General features: G+C 42.2%; 1 protein-coding gene across 50 annotated transcripts in view; it reads right to left on the bottom strand.

Annotated features, from left to right (window-relative positions):
* The window catches only part of LOC129835195 (receptor-type tyrosine-protein phosphatase delta-like), a 678254-nt gene that overhangs the window by 239607 nt on the left and 412373 nt on the right, over positions 1–26274 (bottom strand). For 49 of the 50 annotated variants that reach the window (XM_055900635.1, XM_055900637.1, XM_055900636.1 and 46 more), the window contains one exon: positions 16786–16823. The exons of the other annotated variant lie outside the window; for it this stretch is intronic. The gene's annotated coding sequence lies outside the window, so the exon portion shown is untranslated. The remainder of the gene's footprint in view (positions 1–16785; positions 16824–26274) is intronic. 50 annotated transcript variants of the gene reach the window in all.

The following is a 26274-nucleotide window of genomic DNA, read 5'->3' as shown; positions in this document are numbered from 1 at the left end:
TGTCTGTGTGTGTGTGCTTGTGTGTGTTTGCGAGGGTGTGTGTGCGAGGGTGTGTGTGTGTGCAAGCGCGTGTGTGTGTCCACGGCAGATCTGTCGGCTAGCCACAGAGATTATCCAGACAGCGGTCGGACACAATGGACTCCCGGTTTGAAGTGGAGGAGATTGCCTGATCCCCTGTAGCTGATAAGCTCCGCCCCCAGTGCTGAGCTTTAGGATATGAGAAGGTCCGAAGCACGAAGGAAGGGAAGAAGGGTCAGTCTCCTCGCTATAGTGATCGTTAATCACTCTGGCTAGCTTTTTGAAAGGGGATAAGGGAGACAGAGAAAAGGAGGGGAGTGTTCGGTTGGAATTGAACCGGGCCGGCTAGAGTGATTGATTGATAACGTAGATTGCCAGACTTGTTGATTGATTCTTTGAGCCGCCCTCGTGTAAAAAATATGTAGTGTGTTCTAGAAAGACTTATAAGCCTTCCTGACACGCCAAGCGACCTTTATAATGAATTATGGCTGTACATGTACTCATGACACAATACGAAACAGGTGTGGTATAATAGTGGAACTACTCATAAGGTCTCTGAAAGCTTATATCCTGAATGCATTACATGCAATGCATTTCCTTGGTAGCTGTCACCATTCCTTCTTTAAAAGTCTATGAAAACTGAACTGTTTTGGAGAACACATCTATTCCAACAGTTAGTCGGTTTCCATTAAACCATCCTTCAAACTTCCCAATGTGTTCGCCACCACAGGGAGGACACCTCTACCAGCCAAATGGGAGACATAATAACATGATCCTTCATTCATTTCTCCATATAAAAGACAAGAGACAGACTCTTATGAAACACAGCTTGCTAAAGTGCTGTCAGTGTCTTGATTTAGATGATTCACTCGTCCGTAGCCTCCGAACCACATTGCCGGTGCCAGCTGTTGTTTGACAGATACTGTAGGATTCTTCCTGCACTGTACAAAGATACAGCTGGGAAGTTTTAGAGGCTGGACAAGCAGCTCATAATGGGGCTCTGTTATATCCAAGCTGGTATTTGAAGGTACCTGGGGTAAAACAGAATCACTTGGGATAGTTCTGGGAAAGTGCATGTTTGAAATGTTTCTGGGCACAAACTCAAATGATTTACTGCAATGTGTGAAGACTACTATTTCTTTCCCTAATTGTCATATACCACATTTGAACAATTACAGCCTAATACAGCTAATTGTATTATCTTATGTTATTATCTAGAACTACACCACTCATTTTCTAGGTATACTGTATAAGGCATTGATTAACATTACTTTATAGGCACACTACTCAATAAAAGAAATCACAAACTACATTCTCGCCAATGACAAATGAATAGAACATTGTTGTTAACGGAACATTGCAGATTTCACAAGAGGCCCATTGACCCGACTGCAATAAGACTCTGTAGTAACTTCACAGGCTGAGTGTGTGGTGTATACTTTGTGTGAGAGGTTCACGTCCACTCTGACGCACACATGCACACACACACACACACACACACACACACATGCGCGCTCGTGCGCACACGCACACACACTGAACGAGAGACCTCTCGGTTCCGGGGGCAAAAACGCTGTGCTATCCTGGAGCACAAGTACAGAACATTGCAAGGCTGCTTCCTACCATTCTATGACAGATGCCGGGGGCTGACATTGTTGTAGTCCACATGGGGTCAAAGGACATTAGGAGGGCTAGCTCAGAACTGCTGAAAACTGATTTTAAAGCACTGATTCTAGCTCTGAACATTTCCAAAAAGCGGCAAATTATTACAGGCCCAGTAACATTGTGGGAGATTCAGCTGGCTACTGGTATTACATCTGGCTGAAAGATTACTGTAGCTCTGTTGGTAGAACTTTGAAAGTCAATGCTGGAGAAATGTTTTAGTACCCTTCCCCAGATCTGTGCCTCTACACAATCCTGTCTCGGAACGCTACGGACAATTGCTTCGACCTCATGGCTTGGTTTTTCCTTTGACATGCACTGTCAACTGTGGGACCTTATCTAGACAGGTGTGTGCCGTTCCAAATCATATCCAATCAATTGCATTTATCAAAGGTGGACTCCAATCAAGTTGTAGAAACATCTCAAGGATGATCAATAGAAACAGGATGCACCTGAGCTCAATTTTGAGTCTCATAGCAAAGGGACTGAAAACTCAGTGCCATCATTCATTGAATCAGATTCATCACAAAACCCACTTATATTGTGTAAGTCAAATTGTTATGTTTGTGCTTTTCTTATAACTAATGTCTCTGTTCTATGCTTGTGCTGTTCTATAAACCAATTGCTGTGTTCATGCAAGTGGCTGACTGTACAAATCCTCACTATCAGTAGCTGCAATTCGTCAGTACGCCCAGACCGTGTTTTGAGAACGAACAAAATATATCTCAGTTTCAAGGTCTCAGCTTAGAGAGAAAGAAGTCTCGTGAGGTGTTGGTCTGTCACATGTTATGAACCAGTATTGGTCTGTCACATGGATGAAACAAAACGGTAATGATTAATTCATTATGCTAAATCATGCAAATATAACTTGTCTGTGTATAGCCATATATAAGACAACTGCTGGGTCTGCCCAGGGAGAGCTCCTGATTGACATGTGTACTGTGGTGCATTGAGTTGGTTGGAACCTCTCCAGCGCGCTGACAATAAACAATGATTCATTGAAGATTGACTTCGAGTGTCCCTGTGTAAGAATTTCCACGACAATTGCCAACTACTTTCATTATTTTTTCATTGGAAAGATTAGGCATGACATGCCAGCAATAGGGATGCACGATATATCAGTAAGCATATCGGAATTGGCTGATTTTAGCTAAAAATGCCAGCAATGTTATCAGCCCGATGTCGAGTTTAACAACACTGATGTGCAAAACCGATGTCAAAGCTGACGTGCATACCTATATAACGTAGGTAGATAATGTAATGACACCACGAAAAATGTAGCGCTACACGTGCAACACAGCATTCCTAACCTAGCCCACAATGTCTGCTGTGTGGATTGAGCAGTCAACAAGTCAACCAGTCATTTGAAAGAGTAAGAAGATTTCAGCGAGACAACTCAAAGGCGAAATCCATTAACGCCAAGTTAATGGAATTCATTGCCCTTGACAATCAACTGTTCTCTGTCGATGATGTTGGCTTTCGCCGACTGGTTGAGCACCTCGAACCCCGGTACACACTACCAAGTAGGCGCTATTATTCAGATGTTGCCCTACCGGAGTTACACAGTACTGTTGAAAAGCACATCCATGAGCTACTTGCTATGGCGTCACTGCTATTAGCTTCACGACTGACATTTGGACCAGCAATGTCAGCCCCATGAGCATGCTGAGTCTGACAGCACAGTGAGTCGACAAGGATTTAGTTCTGAGGAAAGCCATATTGCATGCTCAAGAATGTGCTGGTTCTCATACTGCTGCTGCCATTTCAATGGCATTTGGGAATATGTTTGAAACTTGGAAACAAAAACACACTCCTAGCACCATTCGAACAACTGACTCGAGAAATAAGCTAATCAAATGCGTCTGCAAAAGATGCGATACCCTCTCTTATGGCATTGCAACGCCTGCTCAACAAAACTGCCGACACAGACCGTAGGGTTAACTTGGAAAAGTACTCTACTAGACGCTGTGAACAAGCAATTCGGCGCCATTCTCTCTGAGCCTCTCTACTGCGTCGCCACCATGCTCAATGGTAGGTACAAGGACCACTACTTCGATACAGACAAGAAACAGGGTTTACGTGAAATGTTAGACACAGCTGGACAAGATGGAAATGGGCACAGTGACAGTGTCTACCGAGGAAGAGAGGCCACGGACAGACAGAGCTGAAACTTCACTGCTTGACATGTATGATGAAATCCTGGTTGATAATGAAAGGGCTGAACAAATGAACAACAAAACAGCACAGCAAGTAAGTGAAATAAATATGTTTTGAGGATGTTTTACTGGTAATGGGTACATACGTAAATGCCAACAAATAATTTTTAGGTCAGTGTGTGTGTGTGTGTGTGTGTGTGTGTGTGTGTGTGTGTGTGTGTGTGTGTGTGTGTGTGTGTGTGTGTGTGTGTGTGTGTGATTCCACTATTTAACTGTACTAGAATGCTTAAAAGGCTGCACCAATTTTTTATATTGGTTATCGGTCTCGGTATCAATTTTTTTGTCAAGGAAAATATCGGTATCAGTCAAAAATGTCATATCGGTGCATCCCTAGCCAGCAACAAACGCCAAACCTATACATCCAAGTATAACTGACCAAATTATGAAAGACAAGCATTGTAATTTGGAATTCTGTAAAGTGAGTGTGGAAGAGGGGATTTTTTTGTTGTTGTCTATCAACAATGACAAGCCACCTGTGTCTGACAACTTGGATGGACAATTATGGAGAATGACAGCGGACAATATTGCCACTACTATTTGCCATCTCCTCAATCTAAGCTTACAAAAAAGTATGTGCACTCAGGCCTGGAGGGAAGCAAAAGTCATTCCGCTCCCCAAGAATAGTAAAGCACCATTTACTGGCTCAAATAGCTGACCAATCAGCTTGTTACCAACCCTTAGTAAACTTTTTGAAAAAAATAGTGTTTGACCAGTCGCAGGGAAGGGCATTCAACATAATCAGCCCTGACACAAATTCCGGATGATTGGCTGAGAGAAATTGATAATAAAAAGATTGTGGGAGCTGTTTTGTTAGACTTCAGGGCGGCTTTAAACATTATTGATAATCTTATGCTGCTGGGAAAACGTATATGTTATGGCTTTACACCCCTTGCTATATTGTGAATTGAGAGTTACCTGTCTAACAGAACACAGAAGGTGTTATTTAATGGCCTCTCCAACATAATCCAAGTAGAATCAGACATTCCGCAGGGCAGCTGTCTAGGCCCCTTACTTTTTACAATTTTTACTAATGACCTGCTACTAGCTCTGAGTAAAGCCTGTGTGTCTATGTACGCAGATGACTCAACACTACACATGTTAGCTACTTTAGCGAGTGAAATCACTACAACACTTAACAAAGAGCTGCAATCAGTTTCAGATTGGGTGGCCAGAAATAATTTAGTCCTAAATATTTAAAAAACTAAAAGCATTGTATTTTGGACAAATCATTCACTAAACCCTAAACCTCAACTAAATTTTTAATTTGAGCAAGTTGAGGAGACTAAACTGCTCGGAGTAACCCTGGATTGTAAACAGTAGCTAAGATGGGAAGAGGTCTGTCCAGAATAAAGCGCTGCTCTGCCTTCTTAACGACAATATCAACAAGGCAGGTCCTACAGGCCATAGTTTTGTCGCACCTAGACTACTGCCCAGTCGCATGGTCAGGTGCCACAAAGAGGGACATGGGAAATTTACAACTGGCCCAGAACAGGGCAGCACGGCTGACCATTAAATGTACACGTACAGCAAACATTAATAGTATGCATGTCAATCTCTCCTTGCTCAAAGTAGAGAAGATATTGACTTCATCACTACTTGTATTTGTGAGACGTATTTACATGTTGAATGCACCGAGCTGTCTGTTTAAACTATTAGCACAAAGCTCAGACACCCATGCATACCCCACCAGACTTGCCACCAGAGGTCTCTTCACAGTCCCCAAGTCCAGAACAGACTATTTCTAGGCACACAGTAGTACATAGAGCCATGGCTACATGGAACTCTATTCCACATCAAGTAACTCACACAAGCAGTAAAATCTGATTTAAAAAACAAATACAAATACTCCTTATGGAACAGCGAGGACTGTGAAGAGTCACACACACCGGTACAAACACAAATAACATACACACTATACATACACATACACCTGCATTGTGTGTTGTAGTAGAGTAGTGGCCGGAGGACACACACTTAATGTATTGTGAAATCTGTTGTAAAATGTATTTTAATGTTTAAATATTGTATTATGATGTATATTACTACCTTCATTTTTGCTGGACACCATGAAGAGTAGCTGCTACCTTCAAATACACACACACCGAATCAACCACCAAACCACCACCATCCACACACACACACACACACACACACACACACACACACACACACACACACACACACACACACACACACACACACACACACACACACACACACACACACACACACACACACACACACACACACACACCACCGTGAGAAGCAGGAGTAAGAGTTACTGCAGTTTTATTGATATATCTTAATTATACGACTCAATAGAATTTACTGCTTTCAGCTGAACCAGCAGCAGGCACATCTACAGCAGAGTAGTGAGTTGGGCAATCACTCCTAATGACATGAGCTATCTCGAATAAAGATAGAGGGGCCTACAATCTGTCTAGGAGCCACCTTGTCCAATGAGATGGAGGTGGAGATTGAGATGACAGTTATATGGTTGTTGTTTTCCTACTATGTTGATATGCTCCTTTGATGATTGACAGGTGTTCCATAAAGAGTCGTCCACGTGAACAGAGTTGGATGTTGGATGACGCCATCCCATTGCTGTATAAATCCCCTAGCTCTTACTTGTTAAGCACTGACAGTTAGACGCTTTCCTCAAATTCATTTGGAGGAAGGTTGCTTCCACTGTTGTCCAACCCACAATCAGGCCCTTATTCAGAAAGTGTTTCAAAGTATGAATATGGGACCAGACCAGACATTCTTCCAAGAATGAGACTTCACTGATCCCAACAGTATTTCATTACAAATTAAGTCTAGCAAAAATCCTCTCCAATCATAAACCATTAAATAAACAAGACTTACAAAGGTGTGATTAGTGCCAACAAGTCAAACGAATCCACATGCAGTTCGTGACAACATGAAATACAACACGTAACACCCAGCCATGTTAAGGCTAATTACGAGGTAAAGTCGGAGAACCGATGACGAGCTTCAAACTTCTGAGTAGATCATCATAATTAAAACATAAATTGGAGCCATTGAGAGGCATGCAGTAAAGACCAGCCCTCAGCCAGGGGAATTGATTTCCCTGCATTCTTCGAAACAATTGCTCGGATTTGTGCACAGTAAAGTAGAAATCAATACCAAACAAGCCACACAACCTCTCCAAACAATGGCCAGTGAATTACAATCAGACAATTCTGCTCTGGTTTGAGGGAGACGGGCACATTTGAGATATGCAGCCCGTGTCCTAAATGGGACCTCAATCCCTACATAGTGCCCTACTTTTGACTGGTCAAAAGAAGTGCCCTATAGGAAATAGGGTGCCATTTGGGATGAAAATGCGGAGTATAATATAGAGGAAGAGTGTATTCAACGTTCAATCTGTGAGAATACCATTTTAAAAAGGTGAATTAATTCATGCTTCATTGATTTGGTTAAATAGCTTTGGGTCCATTGAGAGGAGTAGTTTTGGAATGACGAGTAAGAGTCAAGACTGGAATGGAGACAATAGTCCAATAGTCCAATAAAAATGCACAAACTGATTTGTGTTTCAAGTTAGTTTGTTAATGATCATGACCCAAATGATAGTTCATCTCAGACACTGGCATTTCTACAGAGTACATTCTTCTTTATAGTTATATTTACACAAACTATTTATCTGTATATCATTTGTCTGTTTGTCTATCTCTCTCTCTCTCTCTCTCTGTTTCTTTCTGTGTATCTATGAGTGTGAGTGAACAGCAAGGATAGGGGCTCAACAGCATAATGAAGTGACCTAACGTACATGCCCTAAGGGAGATGAGGACATTGCTGTGTCTGTTGTCGAGGACTGTAATGGGCCCACAACTGCTAATACATAGAAACCCTACCCAGAAACGGAGTTATGTAATTTCACAAGTGTGCTTCTCTCAATGTTGTTACACAACCCTTGTCAGTGCAGCAGTATGGGCATAAGCCTATACTATAACAATGTTCACATTACATTTGTGCAGAAGTGTATTGAAATACAACATTAAAACACAGCAACACCATACACAGTACAATATGTGTCCATAGCCCCGTGTCTCTCCTCTATTGGGCCGACATAGCGTGACAAACCGAAAAAGGAACAACAGCTATCATCCGTCAGCCATGTGTTACAGCTGAGATAGTATTAGCTAAAATGGCCGCCGGCAGCAACCCATGCTGCAAGTCACACCTGAACCCCACTGCTCAGTTGGACTAAGTTGTGCCTCCATCTTAGAGTGGAGTAGTGTGACAGAAGAGAACCAACAGAAAAGGAATGGTATCTTGCCAAGGTGGATTTGGTAAAACTTTACAATTAGGTACCCTTTACAAAGGCTGTTACCATTGACTTGATCACAAAGATGCTTCACTGGATTGATAAAGATGAAATAAATACAGAAACTAACACAAATTAAAACGAATGGTTACAAAACTGTTAAACTTCCCAAGCTATATTACCATTCAATCATCTCAGGCACATTATACTATTAATACGAGTCCCATCTCTAAAGACATACCTGAGCTAATAACACCTCAGTGTTTATTAATATGTTATTACACATCAATAAGCATGTAATAACACATGAATAAGTATGTAATAACTCAATAACAACCCATATGGTGTGTGATTTTGCATTATACACTGACTGATGTGTCACATGTACCTAATGTAGCCTTTAATCCATGGGCAGAGCAATCCCTGATTTCCAGGGATGTCTCCCCTCCCTCTTCCAGTCTAATTCACATGCCTGATGTGTCGTCCTTCAGTACAGCCCTGCCAACCGCGCATCTGGGGAAAGTGAGAGTTCAGCCAGCACTGGCACTGAGGCGAGCCATAGAGTGATAGAGAGAAAGAGGGAGAGAGAGGGAGAGAGAGAGAGAAAGAGAGAGGGAGGGAGTGAGGGGGAGAGAGAGAGAGATATGTGGAGAGAGATGTGGATGGGGAGATGATGGACAAAGAGAGAAAGAATGGAGAGAGGGGGGGGGTGGAGTGAGGGGGATAGAGATAGACAGAGAGAGATGTGGACCGGGAGAGGATGGACAGAGAGAGAGAGAGAGAATGGAGAGAGAGGGAAAGAGAGCGAGGTGGGGGAGAGAGGGAGTGTTATGGGTTTCCCTCAAAGCACCTTTCATCTGCCTTTATATCACATCGCCCCTGCCTGAGACGCACATCTACACACAACACACACACATACAACGCACACAGTACACACACACGTGTACTCACTCACACACACGCACGCGCACGCACACGCACGCACACACACACACACACACACACACACACACACACACACACACACACACACACACACACACACACACACACACACACACACACACACACACACACACACACACACACACACACACACACACACACACACACACACTATTGGCATACACATACACACATTCCTCGCAAGACATGCACACAAACTGACATGAACACATATGGACACACCATTGGATGACACACATGATACACACACTCCCATACGCAAGTTTTATATCACACAAACAGGCACATACAGTATTTATAAAGAGTCTTATATTCACAATACAGACTGGCACAGCTACACCAACTCTGTCATACACACATGCCCGCCTGACTAGCCTGCCGTCTGGTCCACACATTACTGCGATGAATCTCCAACCTGATTCAACATTTCCTCCATTTTATAAATCTAAAATAGAGGAAGGACAAAAAGCAGGAGGCCAAAGCAGAAAAGGGAATGGTAAACAGGTGCATAGAGGAACCTCACACAAATACACACACACACACACACACACACACACACACACACACACACACACACACACACACACACACACACACACACACACACACACACACACACACACACACACACACACACACGGCTGCACGAAACAAGGGGAACGGCTAGCGGCGGAGAACAGACAAAAGGAATTAAAAGTGAAACACTAACATGAGCTGACGTGTCCATGGCAGATTACTAATTATGCCTCGACTACCTCAGCCTGTTTCTTCTCACTACAGCAGGATAGTACCACACAGAGGAAGAATATACAGTTGAAGTCAGAAGTTTACATACACCTTAGCCAAATACATTTAAACTCAGTTTTTCACAATTCCTGACATTTAATCAGAGTAAAGATTCCCTGTCTTAGGTCAGTTAGGATCACCACTTTATTTTAAGAATGTGAAATGTCTGAATAATATTAGAGAGAATTATTTATTTCAGCTATTTTTCTTTCATCACATTCCCAGTGGGTCAGAAGTTTACATACACTCAATTAGTATTTGTAGCATTGCCTTCAAATTGTTTAACCTGGGTCAAACATTTTGGGTACCCTTCCACAAGCTTCCCACAATAAGTTGGGTGAATTTTGTCCCATTCCTCCTGACAGAGCTGGTGTAACTGAGTCAGGTTTGTAGGCTTCCTTGCTCGCGCACACCTTTTCAGTTCTGTCCACAAATGTTTCATGGGATTTAGGTCAGGGCTTTGAGATGGCCACTCCAATACTTTGACTTTGTTGTCCTTAAAGCCATTTTGCCACAACTTTTGACGTATGCTTGGGGTCATTGTTCATTTGGAAGACCCATTTGCGACCAAGCTTTAACATCCTGACTGATGTCTTGAGATGTTGCTTCAATATATCCACATATTTTTCCTTCCACATGATGCCATCTATTTTGTGAAGGTCACCAGTCTCTCCTGAAGCAAAGCATCCCCACAACATGATGCTGCCACCCCCGTGATTCACGGTTGGGATGGTGTTCTTTGGCTTGCAAGCCTCCCCCTTTTCCTTCCAAACATAACAATGGTCATTATGGCTAAACAGTTCTATTTTTGTTTCATCAGACCAGAGGACATTTCTCCAAAAAGTACGATCTTTGTCCCCATGTGCAGTTGCAAACCATAGTCTGGCTTTTTTATGGCAGTTTTGGAGCAGTGGCTTCTTCCTTTTTACATGTTTTTATTTTTTATTTCACCTTTATTTAAACCAAGTAGGCTAGTTGAGAACAAGTTCTCATTTGCAACTGCGACCTGGCCAAGATAAAGCAAAGCAGTGTGACACAGACAACAACAAAGAGTTACACATGGAGTAAACAATAAACAAGCCAAGAACACAATAAACAAGTCAATGACACAGTAGAAAAAAGAAAGTCTATATACAGTGTGTGCAAAAGGCATGAGGAGGTAGGCAATAAATAGGCCATAGGAGCGGATAATTACAGTTTAGCAGATTAACACTGCAGTGATAAATGAGCAGATGATGATGTGCAAGTAGAGATACTGGTGTGCAAAAGAGCAGAAAAGTAAATAAAATAAAAACAGTAAGGGGATGAGGTAGGTAGATTGGGTGGGCTAGCTCGTTTTGAGGTTTGTTATCACAGTGTCCAAGGAAGGGCCAGAAGTATACAGAATGGTGTCGTCTGCGTAGAGGTGGATCAGGGAATCGCCCGCAGCAAGAGAGACATCATTGATAGATACAGAGAAAAGAGTCAGCCTGAGAATTGAACCCTGTGGTACCCCCATAGAGACTGCCAGAGGTCCGGACAACATGCCCTCCGATTTGACACACTAAACTCTGTCTGCAAAGTAGTTGGTGAACCAGGTGAGGCAGTCATTAGAAAAACCAAGGCTATTGAGTCTGCCGATAAGAATACGATGATTGACAGAGTCGAAAGCCTTGGCCATGTAGATGAAGATGGCTGCACAGTACTGTCTTTTATCGATGGCGGTTACGATATCGTTTAGTACCTTGAGCGTGGCTGAGGTGCACCCGTGACCGGCTCGGAAACCGGATTGCACAGCGGAGAAGGTACGGTGGGATTCGAAATGGTCAGTGATCTGTTTATTAACTTGGCTTTCGAAGACTTTAGATAGGCAGGGCAGGATGGATATAGGTCTGTAGCAGGGTCTAGGGTGTCACCCCCTTTGAAGAGGGGGATGACCGCGGCAGCTTTCCAATCCTTAGGGATCTCGGACGATACGGAAGAGAGGTTGAACAGGCTGGTAATAGGGGTTGCAGCAATGGTGGCGGATATTTTTAGAAAGAGAGGGTCCAGATTGTCTAGCCCAGCTGATTTGTACATTTCCAGGTTTTGCAGCTCTTTCAGAACATCTGCTGTCTGGATATGGGTGAAGGAGAAGCTGGGGAGGCTTGGGCGAGTAGCTGCGGGGGGGGGGGGGGGGACTGTTGGCCGGGGTTGGAGTAGCCAGGAGGAAAGCATGGCCATCTATTGGGAAATGCTTATTGAAAGGTTCAATTATCATGGATTTATCAGTGGTGACCGTGTTACCTAGCCTCAGTGCAGTGGGCAGCTGGGAGGAGGTGCTCTTGTTCTCCATGGACTTTGCAGTGTCCCAAAACTTTTTGGAATTATAGCTACAGGATGCGAATGTCTGCTTGAAAAAGCTAGCTTTTGCTTTCCTGACTGACTGCGTGTATTGGTTCCTAACTTCCCTAAACAGTTGCATATCGCGGGTACTGTTCAATGCTATTGCAGTCCGCCACAGGATGTTTTTGTGCTGGTCAAGGGCAGTCAGGTCTGGAATGAACCAGGGGCTGTATCTGTTCTTAGTTCTGCATTTTTTGAACGGGGCATGCTAATCTAAGATGGTGAGGAAATTACTTTTAAAGAATGACCAGGCATCCTCGACTGATGTGATGAGGTCAATATCCTTCCAGGATACCCAGGCCAGGTCGATTAGAAAGGCCTGCTCGTAGAAGTGTTTTAGGGAGCGTTTGACATTGATGAGGGGTGGTCGTTTGACCGCGGACCCATAGCGGATACAGGCAATGAGGCAGTGATCACTGAGATCCTGATTGAAAACAGAGGAGGTGTATTTGGAGTGCAAGTTGGTCAGGATAATGTCTATGAGGGTACCCATGTTTACGGATTTAGGGTTGTACCTGTTGGGTTCCTTGATGATTTGTGTGAGATTGAGGGCGTCTAGCTTAGATTGTAGGACTGCCGGGGTGTTAAGCATATCCCAGTTTAGGTAACCTAAAATAATGAACTCTGAAGCTAGATAGGGGGCGATCAATTCACAAATGGTGTCCAGGGCACAGCTGGGAGCGGAGGGGGGTCGATAGCAGGTGGCAACAGTGAGAGAATTATTTCTGGAGAGGTTACTTTTTAAAATTAGAAGTTCAAACTGTTTGGGTATAGACCTGGAAAGTATGACAGAACTTTGAAGGCTATCTCTGCAGTAGATTGGAACTCCTCCCCCTTTGGCAGTTCTATATATAAAAAAAAAAAATGTATCCCATTTTCTCCCCAATTTTCGTGGTATCCAATCGCTATTAATTACTATCTAGTCTCATCGCTACAACTCCCGTACGGGCTCGGGAGAGACGAAGGTCGAAAGCCTTGCGTCCTCCGAAGCACAACCCAACCAAGCCGCACTGCTTCTTAACACAGCGCGCCTCCAACCCGGAAGCCAGCCGCAACAATGTGTCGGAGGAAACACCGTGTACCTGGCCCCACCTGGCCCCCCTACCGGCCAAACCCTCCCTAACCCGGACGACGCTATGCCAATTGTGCGTCGCCCCACGGACCTCCCGGTCGCGGCCGGCTGCAACAGAGCCTGGGCGCAAACCCAGAGACTCTGGTGGCGCAGCTAGCACTGCGATGCAGTGCCCTAGACCACTGCGCCACCCGGAAGGCCTGTGGCAGTTCTATCTTGACGGAAAATGTTGTTGTTGGGTATGGAACACTCAGAATTGTTGGTGGCCTTCCTAAGCCAGGATTCAGACACGGCAAGGACATCAGGGTTGGCGGAGTGTGCTAAAGCAGACTTAGGGAGGAGGCTTCTGATGTTGACATGCATGAAACCAAGGCTTTTTCGATCACAAAAGTCAACAAATGAGGGTGTCTGGGGACATGCAGGCCCTGGGTTTACCTCCTCATCACCCGAGGAACAGAGGAGTAGTAGGATGAGGGTACGGCTAAAGGCTATCAAAACTGGTCGCCTAGAGCGTTGGGGACAAAGAATAAAAGGAGCAGATTTCTGGGCGTGGTAGAATAGATTCAGGGCATAATGTGCAGACGGGGGTATGGTGGGGTGCGGGTACAGCGGAGGTAAGCCCAGGCACTGAGTGATGATAAGAAAGGTTGTATCTCTGGACATGCTGGTTATAATGGGTGAGGTCACTGCATGTGTCGGAGATGGGACAAAGGAGGTATCAGAGGTATAGTGAGTAGAACCAGGGGCTCCATTGTAAACTAAAACAATGATAACCAACCTAAACAACAGTATACAAGGCATATTGACATATTCACAGAGACATACAGCGAGGCATAAAGTAATCACAGGTGTTGATTTGGAGAGCTAGCTAAGACAACAACGAGTGAGACAACAACAGCTAATCAGCTAAAACAACAACAGGTAAAATGGTGATGAATGGGCAGAGAGGGTCGGTTAACTACACACAGAGCCTGAGTTCGTGATCATAGTGTCCAGGGGGCAGCAGTAGATGGAACAGGGAAGCCGCGGAGTAGCACGCGGGCAACACGGCATTTAAAGTTAGTAGCAGCCTTTCAGGTTATGTCGCTATAGGACTCGTTTTACTGTGGATATAGATAGTTTTGTACCTGTTTCCTCCAGCATCTTCACAAGGTCCTTTGCTGTTGTTCTGGGATTGATTTACACTTTTGATTTACACTTTTCGTACGTTCATCTCTAGGAGACAGAACGCGTCTCCTTCATGAGTGGTATGACGGCTGCATGGTCCCATGGTGTTTATACTTGGTTACATTTGCTTGTACAGATGAACGTGGTACCTTCAGGTGTTTGGAAATTGCTCCCAAGGATGAACCAGACTTGTGGAGCTCTAGAATATTTTGGGAGGTTTTGGCTGATTTATTTTGATTTTCCCATGATGTCAAGCAAAAAGGCACTGACTTTGAAGGTAGGCTTTGAAATACATCCACAGGTACACCTCCAATTGACTCAAATGTTGCCAATTAGCCTATCAGAAGCTTCTAAAGCGATGAAATCATTTCTGGAATTTTCCAAGCTGTTTAAAGGCACAGTCAACTTAGTTTATGTAAACTTTTGACCCACTGGAATTGCGTTACAGTGAATTATAAGTGAAATAATCTGTCTGTAAACAATTGTTGGAAAAAATGACTTGTGTCATGCACAAAGTAGATGTCCTAACCAACTTGCCAAAGCCATAGTTTGTTCACAAGAAATTTGTGGAGTGGTTGAAAAGTGAGTTTTAATGACTCCAACCTAAGTGTATGTAAACTTCTGAATTCAACAGTAAATAGGTTAAGGGAGTTCAATACCTTACTTAGCCTGTACAGTTTCCCGAGATATATGTTCCATTTCAGTAAAATGACACAACTGAACATTTTGCAAAGAGTAACATTTTTTATGCTTATAAACACTTTAGGTTCTGTGTGGTTCAGTTGGTAGAGCATGACGCTTGCATTGCTTGAATCCCATTGGGGGACCTGTACTAAAAAGTATGAAAATGTATGCACTCACTACTGTAAGTCGCTCTGGATAAGAGTGTCTGCTAAAATGTAAAATCATTTTTATTAAGTGAACCTTGATGTAAAGAGTTGGTATTCTACATGTAATAATGACTTCAGAAACGTAATAGAACTTATATGTACAGCACTGTTTCCCTTATCCATCTAGATGAATTGTCTTAATATCCTAAAATAAGATATATCTTGGATTTCATTTTGAAGAGATGGATTGTAAGATCAATAAAAACAAGGCTATGGTCTGATATTCAACAGTAAAATGGCAACACTTTTTTTGCGGCTAATAACTTTAATTTTCACTAAAGCACCGGTTCACTAAAGCACTGGCTCTTTCACAGAGGTTCAATGGACTCCTCAGCTCACTGGGTTAATCACCACAGTAAGGTGTTTGACTTCTGTTCAACATCAGCAAAAAAAATATAATACATGGATTGTCTGACTGACAGAAAGTCCTATTTAAAGAGGGTTTTCATGACAAAAACTTCAACATCAACATCAACAACAACATTAAACCAAACAACGCAATATTGCGGTGTAGCAGTAGTCAAAAATGAACTGGCACATTCAAAAGCCCAATACTTATGGCCACAGGTTCCCTCAATTTGTGTGAAGTTAATACACACATACACACAAACAAAAGCACCCTCACACACGTGTCATTAAGTGCATCCATGTTATTAATGAAAGGCCCAAAGGCCCATTCCGCAGCCGTGCCAGTCTCTGCGCGTTCCCACAATGCATTGCTCAGCTGCTAACAGGGACGATGGGCGAGGGAAACGGCCGCAGCGCCATTTATCACTGTCAGACGCGGCTGAGAGCAAGTTCTTATTGGCTGGGCAGAACTCAGCGACTGCTAAAGCGGCATGCTGATCTCTTGCACAATGACAATTAAACAGAATTGAAAAAAGAGCAGTGGGCTTTCTCTCTCTATTTTTCTGTTTCTTTCTCTCTCTCTCTACCCTCGAAGACTTCCATTATGCCTGTGCCAGCACAAATGCAGTCCACAGACAATTCAAGTGAAGAAATAAATGCAGCTACTGTAAAATGTCACAATATGCCTCCATTGTAAAAAAAAACAACAACAAAACTGCTGGGATATGATGGCAGTTGAAAATGTGTCCAACCAACATGCTACAGTGGGACTTTGACTGGAGCACAGCATGTGATGTCACACACACACACACACACACACACACACACACACACACACACACACACACACACACACACACACACACACACACACACACACACACACACACACACACACACACACACACACACACACACACACACACACACACACACCATCATGATGTCTATCCACAAATTGCATCTGAGATCACTTCCACACAAACGTGACAAAACACAAAAGCCTACCTTTCAGCACCCAAGCAACTGTCCCAATGATTCAAGAGCTGCAAGACAAAAGACAAGACACATTCGATTACAAATAATTCAACCTCTATTGTTCAAATGGGAATATGAAACTTGGTTAGGTAGAATGAAATGTTGTCTCATGAGTCAAAGTATACATGGAAACTTACACGACTTCTCAATCATAATCAACAAAACACATTGTGAATCGTACTGAACCTCAGCAGTGAGAATTGAGTTCCAACTAAATCCAACACGTGTGTTCATTGCTTTGTACAGTGTAAAGGGCAAAGAATTTATTATGAGTAGATTACATTTGGCAGGCATATGTGTCTGCACTTACGCCTCCTAATTCCGCCATGCTAAAAACTTCCCACGGCAATATTCAATCACTGCTCCGATGTGGATTATCTCCCATCTATTTCACTGGGAAAAAAAGTTTATTGAGCAAGGCAGAGTGGGGGACTTACGGAGAGGGGGGAAGGGGAGGGGACGAGACGCTTTGATTTTAGCGGCTGCTTAATTAAAATCAAAAGGTCAGAGATTGTGGCTTGGGAGCATTGCGAGATTGTGTGCATATACTGGTACTCAAGGTCTCCTAGCTTAATCTGCGGTTCACTTGCGGTCAGAGAAACAGAATTAGTTTGATAAACAGGATATTTGTATGATGTGTTCTCTCCTTCTTTTCAGTAGAGAGATAAAGTAGGGGTTTTGCACCATTGCCAACGCAATAGAATTTGTCTGGAGCATATGATTGCAGAGTTAATGAAGGCTAAAAGTACTGTGAATGGCTCCTGTCGAAGTGGCGAGGGTTGGAATTGATGACGTTGAGGAGAAATGGTCATTTAATATGTAGCACTACTGCATATACACATCCGCTGTACTGGGGAAATGCTTGAAGGAATTGGGGCTTTAATTATTATTATTATTTTTTTTTTTATACCAGTTGACAACTTTTTTCAGGTTGTCAATGGGGGTATCGCTTTTACAAATGAGGCAATGGAATTGCCTTTGCTGTCAGAACATTTCAGTGCAATACACCTTATTCTTGCAACATCAAAGGTACAATAGTTCTCGTAATCAGTCAAAGATTCACAAGATGTCCCAAGAAATACCAGGACAAAAACCCCATCGCATCTTCAAAAGAAACCATCGATATAGTCAATGTTTTAGTGAGTGATTGAAAATACACTTAATTATTGATACATATGCATACATACATTTATACAAATTGCTTCTTGGAAATCAGTCAAGCCAAAATGCTACTTTTTGCTTGAAAATGCTTGTAAGGCCCATTTCGAAACAACCCAACCATCTGTTCTCCCCTACTGTTGATAATAGATGCTCTCTAATTTGACTGATGACTAGCTGCTGTCTGCGAAAGGTCAGTAAGCATTTGCCAGTGGAGGCACTGTACATACAGTGGCACTAGTTGGATTGCAGAAACAGGGAGCTGATAGAAGAGGGGAGGGGTTGGAGGAAAAGGTTGACTGAATCAACAGGTTTGATCAATTCTTCAAAAAAAGATCCTATCTCTGGGACTGGTGGCGCCATGACAACAAGGAATGTCGCTCAAGATTAATTGTAGCACCCCTGTGATCAGCAGGCAGTGAGAGGGGCAACCATCGGGCCCTGACTCCGTCTATGATTTATAACTAATAATTGGGCATGAATGGGGCCTCCAAGGCACTATCAGGACCCCGCAGGGTGCCTGCTTTGAGACACAAATAGGGTTGAAATAAATCTGTTTCCTGTGTGCTGATATGCTACGAGGGCGTGCACGGCAGCGGCGGCGACACAGCAAAAACCAATCTTCAATTTCACGAGCCCCACAAAACGGATTCTGGCAGCTGTAAGAGAGGTATCTTCCCTTGAAATAGACCTGTGCCAGCAGGGGCATCATGCACCCCAAAAGATCTGAGGGGGCACACAGTACGTGAGGATGGTTGGAGTGTGGTCCGGGGGGTCATATATTTCATAACATATTTTTTGATTCAGTAGGTGCCCAACATAATAACATGTGGTGGTGTGTTGGAGGTCTATAAAGCATGTATGCATTCCTGATTTCTTTAACCGTTAGGTTACTTGTGTAATATTGACACAAACTCAGAAACACTTGTTTTGCGAACATAGTCCTGCTTTATCAATTGCTGTGCTGATAAATGGGCAGTTCACTACCTCTGTCAAATGAATATGTAGCGTAAAGTTGTGTGTATTTATATTTATTTTGGCAATAAATATGGTGAAGTTACAATACCACACATTTACAATAGGCCTACAGTATATCTAAAAATATTAACACCCTATCTCTATATATACAGTTGAAGTCGGAAGTTTACATACATCTTAGCCAAATACATTTCAACCAGGTTTTTCACAATTCCTGACATTTAATCAGAGTAAAAATTCTCTGTCTTATGTCAGTTAGGATCACCACTTTATTTTAAGAATGTGAAATGTCTGAATAATAGTAGAGAGAATTATTTATTTCAGCTTGTATTTCTTTCATCACATTCCCAGTGGGTCAGAAGTTTACATACACTCAATTAGTATTTGGTAGCATTGCCTTTAAATTGTTGAACTGGGGTCAAATGTTTTGGGTACCCTTCCACAAGCTTCCCACAATAAGTTGGGTGAATTTTGCCCCATTCCTCCTGACAGAGCTGTTGTAACTGAGTCAGGTTTGTAGGCCTCCTTGCTCGCACACACTTTTTCAGTTCTGCCCACACATATTCTATGGGATTGAGGTCAGGGCTTTGTGATGGCCACTCCAATACCTTGACTTTGTTGTCCTGAAGCCATTTTGGCACAACTTTGGTAGTATACTTGGGGTCATTGTCCATTTGGAAGACCCATTTGCGACCAAGCTTTAACTTCCAGACTGATGTCTTGAGATGTTGCTTCAATATATCCACATCATTTTCCTTCCACATGATGTCATCTATTTTGTGAAGTGCACCAGGCCCTCCTGCAGCAAAGCATCCCCACAACATGATGCTGCCACCCCCGTGATTCACGGTTGGGATGGTGTTCTTCGGCTTGCAAGCCTCCCCCTTTTTCCTCCAAACATAACGATGGTCATTATGGCCAAACAGTTCTATTTCTGTATCATCAGACCAGAGGACATTTCTACAAAAAGTGCGAACTTTGTCCCCATGTACAGTTGCAAACCGTAGTCTGGCTTTTTTATGTTGGTTTTGGAGCAGTGGCTTCTTCCTTGCTGAGCGGCCTTTCAGGTTATGTCGATATAGGACTCGTTTTACTGTGGAAATAGATACTTTTGTACCTGTTTCCTCCAGCATCTTCACAAGGTCCTTTGCTGTTGTTCTGGGATTGATTTGCACTTTTCACACCAAAGTACGTTAATCTCTAGGAGACAGAACGCGTCTCCTTCCTGAGCGTTATGGCGGCTGCGTGGTCCCATGGTGTTAATACTTGCGTACTATTGTGTGTACAGATGAACGTGGTACCTTCAGGTGTTTGGAAATTGCTCCCAAGGATGAACCAGACGTGTGGAGGTCTACAAATTTTTTTCTGAGGTCTTGGCTGATTTCTTTTGATTTTCCCATGATGTCAAGCAAAGAGGCACTGAGTTTGAAGGTAGGCCATGAAATACATCCACAGGTACACCTCCAATTGACTCAAATTATGTCAATTAGCCTATTAGAAGCTTCTAAAGCCATGAAATCATTTCTGAAATTTCCCAATCTGTTTAAAGGCACAGTCAACTCAGTGTATGTAAACTTCTGACCTATTGGAATTGTGATACAGTGAATTATAATTGAAATAATCTGTCCGTAAACAATTGTTGGAAATATGACTTGTGTCATGCACAAAGTAGATGTCCTAACCGACTTGCCAAAACTATAGTTTGTTGACAAAACATTTGTGGAGTGGTTGAAAAACTAGTTTTAATGACGCCAACCTAAATGCATGTAAACTTCCGACTTCAACTGTATACACACATACATTATTTTAATAGCAGGACACTGTAAAGTCCATTATTTCTCTGTAGAGTATGAATTAGGCTGTTTGAGAAGGATTGAACCCTAAGCAACCTGCATGCACATTGTTTGAAGTATAATAGCCATAGCTACTGTAGTAGGTAAAAGCTGTGTGCTGGAAAACCTTGGTAGAGCATGGGTGGAGTAGGTATTGTGGTGCTCATGTGAATTATCTTTCTTTTTCGACTTCAGACAAATCCCTACTTCTCACATAGTTTTTAGTTTCTATGTTTTTACACTGGAAGGTCATTCTACAAAATTATATAACATTTCCACATGCAAAACTTGTCCTTCGAAAATGTAATATGCACTCAAAACATGTCTGTGTTTTGTCTCACATAATTTGTTGCACATGGCCCGGTTTCCCAAAAACATCTTAAGACTAAGTTCATCTTTAAACCTTCACAGGCACATTGTTAAATCTCCAAGCTGTTTCCCAAAACCATCGTTTCTAAAGGTGCATTTAAAAAACACTCGTTATTTATCTACTGGCTCAAATCCACTGTAGAACAGCTAACATAAACATCTTCTGAACACATTCTATTTGTCTCTCTGTGACCAACGAATACAATACACAGCCAGTGTCTTTGCAACTGTTGTAAACAAGCAAAGGGTAAAAAGATGCTTCAAATGAAAACAAACATTATTACATTAAAGTATAAATACAGTAGGCTACATAGGCCTATATACATTATTTAAATCATAAACAATTATAGAAACAAAGCATTGTTGAAACACTCATAAGCTTAAGTTTCATCGCTATCAGGAAATTGGGCCCTGGCTATTACTTCATAGACATGGCTGTTCGCATTTAACATATTGATTCTCCCTTTAAAGAGGGGAGGAGGGTGAGTATCAACAGCTGCTTAACATGAAGCACATGCCAGTTCCTGTAAGTGACTTTCAAAGTACTGAATAAGTTGGCTGAGTGAGCATTGGGAAAGAAATCCCCTCCAAAATATGTGGGAGTTCCCCAGACCCCCTCCAGTTTTTAACTCGTTGATGGCAACTTCCCACTAACGCTACCTACACCAACATCTTCTCGACGTCTTTTTTTACCTCAATTACCTCGACTAACCGGTGCCCACGCACATTGACTCTGTACCGGAACCTCCTGTATATAGCGTCGCTATTGATATTTTATTGTTGCTCCTAATTATTTGTTATATTTCTTTTTTTAAATAAAAAAATAATTAAAACTGCATTGTTGGTTAAGGGCCTGTAAGTAAGCATTTCACTGTAAGGTACACCTGTTGTATTTGGTGCATGTGACAAATACAATTCGGTTTTATTTGATAGCCAGAAATTACTTCTTGGTAGCTACAGTGGCTTCAGAAAGTATTCAATCCCCTTGACTTATTCCACATTAGGTTGTGTTACATCATGAATGCAAAATTAATTAAATATATGTTTTTTTCACCCATTTAAACACAATAGACAAAGTGAAAGCAAGTTTTCAGAAATGTTTGAAAATGTATTGAAAATGAAATACAGAATTATCTCATTTTACATAACTATTCATATACTTTGTAGAAGCATCTTTGGCAGTGATTACAGCTGTAAGTCTTTATGGGTAAGTCCCTAAGACCTTGCCACACCTGGAATGTGCAACATTTGCCCACTATTCTTTTCAAAATTCTTGAAGGTCTTGCCAAAGATTTTAGTTAAAAATGTAACTCAGCCACTCAGGAACATGCACTGTCTTATGGATAAGCAACTCCAGTGTAGATGTGGCCTCGTGTTTTAGGTTATTTTCATGTCAAAAGGGGAATTCATCTCGCAGTGTCTGGTGGAAATCACATTGAACCAGGTTTTCCACTAGGATATTTCCTGTGCTTAGCTCCATTCTGTTCATTTTTTATCCTGAAAAACTCTCCAGTCCTTAACGATTACAAGTATACCCATAGCACCTGTATCTTTGTAGTGACTGGGTGTATTGATACAGCACCCAATGTCTAATTAATAACGTCACCATGCTCAAAGGGACATTAAATGTCTGCTTTTAACATTTTTACCCATCTACTAATAGGTGCCCTTCTCTGCGAGGTATTGGAAAACCTCCCTGGTCTTTGTGGTTGAATCTATGTTTGAAATTAACTGCTCAACTGAGGGACCTTACAGATAATTGTATGTGTGAGGTACAAAGATGAGGTAGTGATTCAAAATCATGTTAAACACTGTTATTGCACACAGTGAGTCCATGCAACATATTATGTGACTTGTTAAACACATTTTTACTCCTGAAATTATTTAGGCTTGCCATGACAAAGGGGTTGAATACTTATTGACTCAAGACATTTCAGCTTTTCATTTTTAATTAATTTGTAAACATTTCTAAAAAACATACTGTAATTCCACTTTGACGTTATGGGGTATTGACTGTAGGCCAGTGACAACAAACAAATCGAATCAATTTTAATTTCAGGCTGTAATGCAACAAAATGTGGAAAAAGTAATGGGGTGTGAATACTTTCTGAAGGTGCTGTAGTTATGAGGTTGGAAGATTGGGAACCTATCTGGGCTAGCTAAAGCCAACTTCATACAAATGTTAGGTGGCTGGTAGTATTACAGAGAAATCGGAGGTTGCACGTGCCCCTGCGCCCCCTATGGGCATGACGCCTCTGTGTGCCAGTCTGACATGACTCTCGTCCACTGTCACAAAATGTTTCCTTTCTGTTACAGAACGGCTATCAGAGTCACCATATGCAATGCCACTACTAAATATCATTGAGTAAAACCCCTCCAGGATCATACTAGAGCAACAAGTCGACTGAATTTGCTACAATGGCTGTCCAAATAAAACAACACAATTTATTTCATAATATATGGTTGACTGACTTAATTTAATGATGTATGGCACACTGTTTAATTCAACAGTGTCAGAAATGTAGTTCAATGCGATTTAAATTCCAGACAGATCAGGGTTGAAATTATAGTGTGACATGGTATTGACACAATCTTTATTTAACCCTTATTTTACCAGGTAAGTTGGCTGAACACCTTCTCATTTATAGCAATGACCTGGAGAATAGTTACAGGGGAAAGGAGGGGGGATGAAATAGCCAATTGGAAGCTGGGGATGATGAGGGCCAGATTGGGAATTTAACTGGAACACCAGGTTTAACACCCCTACTCCTATGGGATCTTTTAGTGACCACAGAGAGTCAGGATACCCATTGAATGACCCACCCGAAAAATGGCACCCTACACAGGGCAATGCCCTGGGGCATTGTGATTTTTTACATTTCAGACCAGAGGAAAGAGAGCCTCCTACTGGCCCTCCAACACTATCTCCAGCAGCATCTGGTCTCCCATCCAGATACCGACTAGGACCAACCAGGACCGACCCTGCTTTGCTTCTGTGGCAAGCCAGCAGTGTGGTATGCTTAACAATACCAAACTGAAAGGAATATATTATTTTGAGTAGCCCACCATTGCACATTGTACCAAATGGTAGGTTGGACCTCACTTTATATGCACAGAAAGATACATTTGTATGTTCACCTACAAAGCCCTTTTGGGTCAACTCCCTCTTTACCTCTGTAGTCTGGTCTCCTTCACCACCATCAGTTACCATATCCAGTCAGCTAGGTGGTTGCTACTTAAAGTCCCTAGAAGCCTTCTCTTCTTGTGCACCAGACGCATGGAAGAATCTACAATCCACGCTTCATCTAGATATGTTAGTGCCACTGAATTAATTTAATATATTGATGGGAGACTCTGATACAGAGGAGTGTAAAATGCCTTTTTTAAGGCTGGATCATGTTGTTGTATTGTATGTTTTAATTATGTAATGTATTGATTATTGCTGCCTTCTTAGCCAGGTCTCCCTTGAAAAAAAAACTCTGGGTCTCAATGTGCTTTTCCTGGTTAAATAAAGGTTAAATAAAACAAATTTAAAATAATGTATAAACACCTCACCACCTAAAACTGAAAAATAAGAAAAGAGAATCCAGAAGGTCACATTGGAAGCAACACATTAAACAGAATCACAACACCAGGTTAGCCTAATGTCTTAAATAAACACAATACCAATCCAGCTGCGGCTTGACGGCACCCCGCAGATCCTAGTTTGTCTTTAATATCTACATATAATGAAAGTAGCACATGTATCGACCAGGGAAATAAACACTTGACGACCTCCTTAAAAATCCCATCTGTTGCACAGCAGCATCACCAAAGGCAGAACGAGAGAGAGAGAGAGAGATATTAAAACCGGTGAAGCCTAAACTAAGACAAAAGTACTCTTTGTTTCCTCAAAAATATGCAAAAATTGTGTAAATGCCTTAAAATGTAACTCCGTTCCAACCATCATCGTCTGCGTGGGACGGTTTCAGCAAAGCTTATTTGATGACTCCGAGCAGTGCTTATTACCTATTGTAATTAATAAGAATGACACCATTTGATGACACAAAGACTGCATGTAACTGCTGGGAGAAGAAGAATGGTCCACAAGTCTGACACTACCATTTGTATTTCTGACAACTGCTCAGCGTGCAGAGAGTGATACTATTAACTGTATGTAAACATACTTGGGAAATATGAAATCATGAAATCGCTGAACAGCGATGATGATTATTTATTTATTTATTCCCCACATTAAAGTAAACTCCTCCCCCACCACACCTAACTAACTCTTTCGGTTTCTCAATGGCTTCTGGGTTTTTCCCCCTCACCGATAATTCCCGATTACGAGACTTTGCAAAACCACAAACCTTGGGTTCAGGGTCAGTGTCCTTCGGTGTGAGATCATGCCATCCTTCCCCTCTATCACTCTCCTCTATCCCTCGTCTTCTCTCTTTCTCTCTCTCACTCTCTCTCTCGATCTTTAGAAAAATCCTCCGGCCGTGCCCTCCTGACAATCACCCATCAACCCGGGTGTAATTTAAAAAGCCTTCAACAGCTGCCATTCCACAGGGCTGGCTATCATTCCAGCTGCCAGAGAGGCAGACAGGGAGTCTGCTCAAGCCAAGAAAACTTTGAAAGGCATGTTAGTTTCCCTCCTGTTGCAAATGGACTGAAGGTGAACAACTATTTTCCCCATGCAGACTCAGTCAAAGATATAGATTTTCTAACTCAAAGAGAAAATGAAAATGCTTTTGTAATTAGTGATACATGACAACTCCGCACATGTTGTGCTTTCAGGTTTACAGAATGGTGATTCTGTGAATATTTTAAGCCTTGTTAATCCTTCATTCATGTGGTTTATTTGTCTATTTTGCAATGACAACCTATTCATGTAGCATCCAAGCAACTGATAAAAGTGTATTTGAGAGAGGGTAAAATCAGCTCATGCCAGGAGTGAAGGAGTGAAGACAAAATGCATGATGAAATGGATACAGGTACTGATGTAATCCTTTGCAAATGCTTTCAGAACAAGGGAAATGTCTCCTGCCCTTTCAGTGTACTCCAACCAAAGATGCATGTATCTTGTTCATTTCCTTTTCTGGGATTTGCTGTTTGCCTCATGCTGATTTGGCCTGCTCTG

This window comes from Salvelinus fontinalis, chromosome 36 (assembly GCF_029448725.1).
Source record: "Salvelinus fontinalis isolate EN_2023a chromosome 36, ASM2944872v1, whole genome shotgun sequence".
In the NCBI taxonomy this organism is placed as follows: domain Eukaryota; kingdom Metazoa; phylum Chordata; class Actinopteri; order Salmoniformes; family Salmonidae; genus Salvelinus; species Salvelinus fontinalis.
The sequence above is the reverse complement of the archived record's forward strand: the minus strand, read 5'-3'. Positions and strand labels throughout refer to the sequence as shown.